Source organism: Silurus aristotelis (genome assembly GCF_946808225.1).
Source record: "Silurus aristotelis genome assembly, chromosome: 6".
Lineage (NCBI taxonomy): Eukaryota > Metazoa > Chordata > Actinopteri > Siluriformes > Siluridae > Silurus > Silurus aristotelis.
In genome coordinates this window covers 17,391,659-17,402,322 of record NC_139579.1, presented here as the reverse complement: position 1 = coordinate 17,402,322, position 10,664 = coordinate 17,391,659, and positions in this window count along the sequence as shown.

Here is a 10,664-nt window from a genome sequence, read left to right as displayed (position 1 = left end):
GTGATGTGCATAACATGATTTGATTGGCTGACTGTTCAGAGCATATGCTTGCAATATGTATATACGATATATACATGGGCCCCTTTCAGCCAAGACGTCATCGACACCAGTGAGGTGTTTTGCATTATATTGTATTGTTTGAGTGGAAACAGCGGGCTTCTGAAACACTCTAACAAACAGATGGAATTAATGGTAATTTATAACAAGTGTTGCATTACTTTTGTTTAATTTCAATTCTCACTTTCAGTTTCCCATTTTCTTGCATTTTGTTCCATAAAACATTGAAAAGCAGATCTGTTTGTTGAATAAACCTGACACATAATTATTTCATATGAATTATACAGACACTTTTTCAACACTAATAAATCGCTGAAACAAACCCCAACCATACCCCCCTACCCCAAACCTTACTTAAAATGCCTCCAAACCATAAGACCACCCCCCCGCCACCAACAGGGGGCATTACCACAACCACAAACTGGATTAATCACAAGTAGTATTTCTGCAGTTGCAGGTCAAAAAGTACCTAAAATTGTTATGGAGTGTGAAAGTCACAATTTTTGGTAACTGCAGTACTTTCTCAATCAGAGGAAGTTGCACAATATCACACAAGTGGTCATGTGCAGGGTGACTAAGAGAGAACGAAAGAACGGGATGTAGCTCTTGAAATTCTGAACGTTTATATCCACACGTAAAAAGTATGTATTCTGCTTGCAAGCTTTGCTTTTAAAGCTTTGATTCAATTGGTCCAGTCTGATTCAGCTGGTTGAGTGGCAGGTGGTGCCAGCTAGTAATTAGAGTTGGGTGTAAGCCCTAATACTGGCCTTAGCTTCTTCCAAAATTGTGATAAATATTAACACCTGTTACAACATCTTATTGTTATAGCTACAAACTGATTAAATAGCTCCTGAAATCAAGAAACAGAAATTAAATTATTCCAATTGTGAAACAAGATAAAGGATCAAACACTATAGTAAGTATACATATATTTTAGTATGCAAATAAAAATGGCATTACTAAAAAGATGCACATAGTAACTGGCGATCAACAAAGCAAAAGCTGGATTAGGAATTTAAACAGGTGACTATGTGAAAGGAAATAAAACACTCTCTGTTTCCATATTTCCATAGTAAGACCTGGATATTAGATGTCACTGTATCACTTTATTTTCATTTTCACCTACCTTTGACTAAGCATAAGATTTAATTTCAGACATAGCACTAGGCTCAGAAGGTACAAGTTTTTATTCTACAACAGGTGCATTTTAAGTCCAACCTAGTTTTACAACTGGCCCCAGTGGAATGACTGTTAAATGAACATGTTTCCATAGGAAACTTCCTTTTAAATCTCCAAAAATCCACTGAGATGGTTAGTATTGAATATAATGCTGTACTGTATACACAGTAGGAAATTTATTTTTTTAATCTTCCATTTCATTGAGCCAGCTGGAAGTAACTCTATATGTAATACTTAACCAGTAGAGTAATCTTTAGAAACTAGAAACCTAGGTTAATAATCGGCTAGACTAAAGTCTAGCATTGTGTGGAAAACTCCTTATTGTCAGCAGAAAGGTGCTAAAATCTGTACTCTAATAATTGGGAGTCTGGATCCTGCGACCAATTACAAAAATATGAGCTGTTCTAGAATAAATAGTAAAATTTTTAATGCTAATTCTCATTATATTAAATTTTATGTTCATTCTGGGTGCAATTATAAACTAAAATTAGTTAAGCATCTCCATTCTCAATTTTCAATGCTCTTAATTTGTGCTTCATAGATTATTATTTAAAATATACATATATTGGTCATATTACTGGACCAAATAATTTGCTGAACGAAGGAAGGAAAGTGCAGAAAATTATAATATTTGTCTGTGGTTATACCAAAAGTTTCATGTGCATCATAGGTTATATCAAACGGGTGATGATAAACTGAGTTATAGACAAATTAGAGCACATTTAGTGAATACAAGACTACAGATAAGTGTAATTCATAAATAAGCACTTTATTTGCAGGATGCGTCATTTGCTTCAGGGAAAGATCTTATAGATAATCCTTTCAAAACTGACGCATGCACTTAATGACTTAAATTTAATGAATAAAAACATGATAGTAAAATGTGACTAAATTAAATAACAGCATCATATTTTTTTAAACAACTTTGCCATACAAAAGGACTTAGGATCTACTATTTTTAAAACCACTGTATTGAGCACACTGAACCCTGAAGCCTAAGGCTAAAGCTCATATGAAAGGTATTCTTCTGTTCTCTATCTGTGTTCTCTCTCTCTTATGAAATGCTCTTGTAAGTTGAGAAGCTTCTATGTTCCTGTTTCACTCGTTGACTCCCCTTTGCTTCCAGTGTTTGGCAGTAACAGACTGTAATCAGTACTCCATGATCGACAGGCGATTGATTTAAAGCTACATGGAAAGTCCAGCCTCTCATACAATTTGATTAAAGTGTGGCAAAGAAATGTTTACAAATGTCTGTGTTTTCAGCACTCTTGGTGAAATTCAATAGCAACTGAAATTCACACAAATGCACTTGTGTAAAGATCTGTTTCGAACCCTGTAGACGCTCTGTCAGTAGGATTCCATTGACACATAACTTTGCTGGGATCTTATGACAGATTTCAATAGAAGCAAAGATAAACATTGGTCAGCAGGCTACACTGGGAATCACTAGTTGTGTAGGTGGGTGGGATATGAAAAACATATCCACCGTTTTATCGGATAGTGCATCCTTGACTTGTCCCAAGTAAAAGCATGATTGGGAGATCTCTTAACTTAATCACTTAATCACTGAAAAGGTAATAAAAATGACACAAAAACATATTTCTGATGGTCTGACTCACAGAGCAGTCAGTAGTCTTGTCTATAACACAGTAAACATAAAATCATAGGCAGTACAGTTCATGTCTGCAATTGGTAAATATTGTAAATAAATCATAAGGATAAGGTTATGTTTAATTGTTTGTGCTTGCTTTTATATATACAGTAGGTTTAGCTAGATAGCTGGCACTAGCTTCTGCAGTAACATTTATCTACCTAGTTTGCTTTTTAGTTACAGAAACCCTGAAGACTTCTAATGTTCTTAATTACTAACTTACTTCTCTTATGAAAGTGGCTCAGAACAAGTGGCCAGATGAACAGATAAAACAGAACATACACACATACATACTTAATAACAGACTGGTACTTCCCCTATTTAAAAACCACCAGTTGTCACATGCAGTAAGTTGAGTACTTGCAGTATTAACACATTCATTTACATCTAGGAATAATTTAGCATCATTATCCATCCATTGGCATGTTTTAGGAAAGTGGGAATAAAACTGGAAAACCAGGAGGACACGGGGAGAACATATGAAACTCCATAAAGGCAAAAAACATTATAAACATTCACTCACTACATATACTGTATTTACTTTACTTCTTTCCACCTTATATAGTGCTTTCTCAACCTCTAATCTCTATTTTGCTCTTTAATTTCCTCTGTTTCCCCAAAGCTTTTTTAAAGTAGGATGTCATTACTGATTTATTCATATGTATATTGATGTCTAATCATCCTGTTCCGAGGTTCACCAGAATAGCAAATGTAGTCATTTCATACAAAATGAGTCTCATTTCTGCATAATGACATCTTATTTAAAAAGTAAAATCTGTAACAAAAATTTATATATTTTACTTTTTTAAAGCCAAAGGTCTGTCTTTGCTTAGATGCTGCTCAGAAGTTTACATTTTGACTGTCATGTATTATTCTGTTGAGTGAGGTTCAGAAATGTAAAGAGAATATCTGGCTAGTGTTTGTCCTGATTAAATCAGTGTTCTTTTATGGATTTGTAAATGTAACATTCTGAGTCTTATTATTCCCAAAATGCATTACTAGAGTTTATCTTTATCCTGAAGTGTTTGTTTTGATGTACTTCATTTTTGACAAGCTTTGGTTATTGAGAAGTGTGTGTGTGTGTGTGTGTGTGTGTGTGTGTGTGTGTGTGTGTGTGTGTGTGTGTGAGTGTGAGTGATTTGTTTTTGTTTTGGGGCATATTTTGTCCCTGATTTTAAAGCATTTGAAGATTTTGTTTTGTCTTTTTTTTTTTTTTTTTTTTTTTTTTTTTTTATAATTTAAAGAGTACATGTACAACTAATATTGTAATATTTGTACTTTTGAAACCCCATATACCAATGAGATCAGAAGTACTAGAAGAAACATTTGATGGCAGATAATTAAATCTTCAGTTGTGTCATTTGTAATCAGTACAAAATTACATTTTCCTATTTATTCAGCCAACATCAATGATGTCTCATGGCTGGCTTTTCTTGCATTAATGCAGCCAAACCTAAATGTAGAGCAATGTTAAAGGAGTTTAAGTTGAGGTTGAACCTACAACTTGTCACAGCAAGAATCTGTCTGTGAAGCTGCTGGAGATTGTGGACCGAAAGAGCAGTGGAATGGTTGAAATGAGAAACTCTTAATAAATGTATTTAACCACTAAACCACAGAGTATAACAGAGAATGTTTAATGGTATCTTCAACAAAGAAATAAACAATGTATGTAGTATTGTATTTTATGGTTGAAGATTATAGAAGTATACCATTTTGACATGAAGTTGGACATTTCACCTCATTCAAGTACATAAATACACTGTAACCCGGCTAAATGAGTCCAGGCCCAAGGGAAATTTGAGTAAACATTTCAGCTGAGATCCATTTGAGTTTGAAATAGTTGGAGTAGTTCTGCAAAATTCGTTTGGAAAAAGTGGCATTTTCAAGCCAATCATAATGACTCCATCCAGGCCTCATAAATTTGCTGGATCAGAAACGCAAGCTAACAGAGGCTTAAAAAGGACTGCTGCAGATGTCATTGCTGGGGAGATGCCACTTTAACCTTCTCTATTTCCTTACTTGGAAGTAACAACTTTATGTTGGAGATGGGGCTGTTAAAGTTTCTCAATGAGCAGGACAAGCATAAACATACAAGCATTATAACACACTTACACCTCTGTGCCCGTGCACATCTGGGCTTAAGTGTTGACGTAGCCAGGAAGCACGTAGCTTTTTCCCATAATTCCCTCCACAGTAAAGCTGTGCTCATTAGTTTACTGATCTTTTTAGCCAGAACATACTTCCCACTACGGGTCTGTCATGGATTACACGCCATGAGAGAACTCAGTAAAATGAAAGAACAGCAGACTATTAGATGGGGGAGGGTTGGGAGTGGCAGCAAGAGCCACGCACCATGACGCAAGGTGTTATAAAAGCCAGATGGCTGCTTTAATGCTGAAAATATGTTCTGTTTTTGTTTATTTCGGCTTCAGAGCTCAAACATTTAGGAAACAAGATCCAAGAACTAGATATTGTATTTTATTGAAATGTTTGAATGTGTTCTGGCAAGTGTGCTCTTTCCAGATTTAAAATCAAAATAACTGAGAACAGCGATAACATCATGATTTGTGGACAAAAGTCAGCTATACATTTTCCTTTCCATAACTGAGGGTTGCACTGTTGCACATTCAGAAATGATCGTACAGCTGTGTTTTCTAAAGAGAATGAAGACATGTCAGCTAAATGTGTGAAGTACTAAACTCTGGCCATTGACCGCAAGCACACTTCAGAACCTGGAGGGTGGCACGTATTTAGGAAATTGCTCCAGTTGAAGGAATCAAATCCATCTATGGGGAATATCCCAAAATAAACTCTTCAGTTCTCCCATATCAGGCCTTATATAAATAAGATATCACAGGGCACCATGGGAAATAGCCAATCCAGTCCTGTAAACATCAGCCAATAACTCCTGGCAGGCTTGTGCTCTCTCCCGAGGCCTGCTGGGGAGAAGGGAGGGGAGATGGACTCAGGGCTGGAATTCATAAATAAGTCACTTTTTAGAGGAGGATTATGTGTCCACAGACCCCTTCTACCCTTCCAACCCCCTCCCCCACCAAAACAAACAAGGCAAGGCAGAAATAGCTGATTTTAAGCATCACTACAGGAAATTATTTTAGCTTTGGTAATTTGGCTGCTTACTTTATTAGCTTTTGCATTACATTTAGAGCCAAACCAATTTAACCTCCTCGCCCCCTCCTGAACACTAGCCTGCCTATACACACATACTAACTGGCACACCTGGACCTGTCTGCTGTTCCAACATTAAAACACTTGCAGTACTAACACATATACGAATGGTTGTGAAATTTTCCATCATGAGGTACTCAAAATGTAACACAGGTTAACATTTATGACATTAAAGATGGTGCAGCTTGAATAACTTTTGTAAAAGTACTGCTTGTTACCTTGGGTTTGTTTTTAGGCTTCTTATATCATTAACCCATTCCCAGAGGAAGCCAGTCTGGCTCTATTTAAACCCACTTATCCTGGCCTTTCCCGTAATCACCCTCATGAACAAACACAAGGGACCAGAGAGTGCTATGTTTGCTAGGCTAACATTGGAAAGGGTGTTAGTGGTTAGCCCCCAAGCCTTCCGTCTGATTCCACAATTGAGTGATATAAGCTACAAGACAAGACAGGACAAGACAAAGGACATCAACAGAGTGTGCTTTGAAATAACAATAACAAAAAAACTAATCAGCTTAATTGAACAATGTGCTCCATGGTGGAAAGTTGAGGCAGGCATTTTTATTGGAACAGTGAATGATGGAACAGTGAAATTTCAACAGAATTAAAAAGCAACCACATCTGTAAACACAGTTTTTCTAAAAAAGTTAGTAGGTGTTGTTCATGTTTTATAAAGTGAGATGGAGATTCCAGTGTGGGTATGGAATGGGTTAAATGCATATGCTTTCTGTGGTTTGCAACAGTATGCATATGTATGTGCAGTGAAATTAATCATAACACCTCTTCATGTTCCACTGGGGTTGAGATTTTTTTAAAATGGGGCAGGATGTTTTGAGGTTATTTTCTCCTGTTTTGCCACCTCTCTCTCTCTCTCTCTCTCTCTCTCTCTCTCTCTCTCTCTCTCTCTCTCTCTCTCTCTCTCTCTCTCTCAATATATATTTCCATTATATAAAAAAAGTCATGAATTATGTTCCCTCACAATACACTGCTGTCATTTACTCAGTATAAATAGGTTTACAGGTTGCCAGAGCTATCCACATTAAAAAAGCTAAAATAACATTTGTCAACAATCACTGTGTCAGAAGGAACAATTTGTCTCTTTCTATAGGATTACTATACTGGGTCAGTCATGTTTCAGTCTAAGCACAGCAATAGACAATCTGAAAAATAGCAAATACAATCTGAGTCAATCTGCCTCTTTTATTTTGTCCTCATTTCTAGTCAGAATTGCAATAATTAGGGACACAATTTCATATGTTGCTGCTGTTTTAGTAATGAAGTCACTTGATGGTTTTATATCCCAAAGCATAGTGTTTACTTACTGCTGAAACAACATACAATGTTTTGATTTTTTAATGTACTTTTTATATGTAGTTTGCTATTTTATTTGGTCTGTTCTAACCTTTTGAAGTAAATATCAGCAAAAAAAATCACATCACAGGTCAGATTGTGGTGTTTAAATTTCCTCATTGCTAATGTCAAATGACTTAACCTCTTACTATTATCTCGGTTTAAGACATAACCTAGCTATATGTTTAAGACGTAACCTAGCTATATATTAGCTAGCTAGCTTACTGTATTTTTTAGTCACAGCTTACATTTTCATTGGATATATGTAGATTATATGTAGATTTATATGTAGATTTAGTATGTCTAGTGTTACTGTGCTAGTGTTCTGCTGAAAATGAGACTTTAGCCTCAATGAGTTAATCATCACTATGTGCATTCACCATTGGTGTACAACTCCAGGTTAATTATTAAAGTGCTTTAAATAAATAAAGTGGGGTAAAACAAATCAAACAATGCATTTTATTCAGAATTATATTTTTATTGCTCTGGTTTGGCCTTCCCTGTATTCTAAATTATAGCTCAAATGATTTTCAGTCACACCACAAACCTGCTTTGAGACCTTAAAGACTCTTCATAACTTTTCACATCTAATAATATACAAAAGTAGAAGAAATAATCTAGGGGTCTTCTACATTGAAGCAACTTTCCACCTGATGAAGGAAATGACTTCATTTCCTGTCATATCTCAGATTAAAGGAAATACAGACCAAGGTGTCAAGCGTACTACACTTACCTGTCTGCTAAAGAAAGAGAAATGTTACACAGAAATATAACAAAGCCAAATTAATGGTGCTTGTAAGGTGCCAATCTTTACAAACACAAACAGTGGTTTGAGGTTATAAACAATACACAGAAAGAGAGAGAGAGAGAGAGAGAGAGAGAGAGAGAGAGAGAGAGAGAGAGAGAGAGAGAGAGAGAGTAAAAGAAAGGAAAAAAGAGAGCCCTTAGTGACTGGCAGGAATTGTGAAACATTAAAGTTGACTGTTGAACTCGCTGAAGGACCAGGTTCATGACTCACAGTTACTGTACTGAGCAGTAAGTAAACAATCTGACACCAAACAGTTCTGCCAGCAGATGAAAGTGTTTTGGAAAGTACCAAGAAAGCCCCTCCTGCTGCTAGGGGAAATCTTTTCTCTTGATTAAATTAATTTAATACAATTTTAATTATGAGCAAATATATCTTGACTATGTCTTGGAATTCAAAAAAACAATTCTGAAATGGATTGGAATTTCATGGGTACGTTTGCACTGGCTCTTAGAATGTGACAAAAGCCACAGAGTGTATTTAGCAATAGGGAGACGTTCTGATAAATAATCCCACCAGGATTGGGCCACAGTGTTTCTGAGCTTTGGTCTGTGGAGGTCAAAAAAAAGGAGGTCAGAGTAGTGTCAGCCTGCACTCAAGGCCTGATAACAGAGGATATTTGAGGACAAAGGACAGCTAAAAATTAGACACATAACCACATAACCAGAAATGCGGCGTCAGACAGATGAGCGACTACACTAACCAACATTAACCATCTGATAAGGTCATGTGCACAGGAAATGAAAACAAAGGGGAGTTCTTCCAGACCAAAATAGAATACAAACACGTTCTCTTTGGTCAGGTTTGATCGCACTTTCTGTGGTCTTGGTAAACACCAAAAACATCAGACTGTGATGTCACAGCCTCCAAAACAGTGCTAGGTTTAACCCCTAACCCCTTGAAGTCTTCAGGTAATATACAGCATAGTATTCAGTAACTTATAGAAATTTATTCAGTAACAACAGTAAAACCTATTAAAAGTGTGTACTGATACAATAGTAAATTACATACAAATAGGCTATTCTGTGTCTAATAAAGATATGGATAGTAGTAGTTTTTTATTTGCCAGAAAGGTTCACATAACTAAGAAAAAAGAATGAATGCCATTCAAGCAAGTAGTTAATATTTTAATTTACAGCATTCAATCTTTAGGCGCTCTCACCGCCGCGGCCCGGGTTCGATCCCTGGTCAGGGAACCAAACCCAGCCATTAGGGTTGCACAAGCCAGTGCACTCTTAGTGCCGGTCCCAAGCCTGGATAAATGGGGTGGGTTGCGTTAGGAAGGGCATCCAGCGTAAAAACGTGTGCCAAATCGAACAAGGGAGCGATGAAGGGAGAAGGGATAGAAGAAGCAAAAAGAAAGTTTTAATCAGTTTTTAATCTTTAGTAACTGCCTAGTAAATGGTGGTTTAACTTAGGCTACTGAATGTTGTTTAGGTCTATATTTTGAGAAATAGCACCTACTATATTGTCCTGTAAATGTTGTGCTAAAGTGCAAACAAAATTAAACCTGCATAGGCACATATTGCTTCTGATTTAGGCTGCACCCAATTCAGTTATACTTTCAAACACAGATGTGAATATATGGAGTACTAAACAGAAGCCATTGCAGATAATGGCCTTGCTTTACACTCCAATATGCATTTAAAAGAAGAATGTAAGTCACCACCCACCAATGAGTACTAGGAATTTATGGTTTAAAGATAATTTTATTTAGAATAGAATTTCTTTTAGTAGTAACCTAATTTACTTAGCTAATTATGAAACAGTACACATTGGAAATAGTTGCTGTATCGACTTTCTTTAAGTTCTGACTAGCATTTTATCAATGCCTTACTTTATTTCAGTATCTATCATCATTTGTATTTTATCTAGTGCATATAGTCCATTCGAGAATAATATATTATGGAAAATGGGTTCCAAGCCAAGTGTCTGATCCCAGTCCAAGCCTTTTTCCAGCAGTCGCTGAGTGAATCAGCACCTGAAATCAGTATTCTTCTATGCTTCAGGGTCTGTACGACAAACTTGTGAGTTCAATTTAAAGCCAGCTAGAGAATCACTGCTGAATGCTTGGTTAAGGCCCTTGACTCTCAATTGCTCAGCAGTATGCTTGGATTATTTTGTACAAAAGTGCTAGCCAAATAAATCAATGTAAATAAATGTACTGTGAAATACTTTGCCACAAAGAAGGAAGTTTTGGTTGGAACAAATAAAAAACATTAGAAAGCTCATTAAAAGTTGCCATGGCAGACCAAACCCAACTCCACAATACACTTTCAGTGGACATAAACAAAGTAGAAGCTTGCTTATTTCACCTTCACTCTATTACATAAATGTTTGTCCTATTTAAACTAAGCCAGGCTTCCTGTGCTGATGTTTACCCCTCTCTCTGTGGTGATGCCTCTCTCCCTCAGGTTTCTATTATGTATCCACACA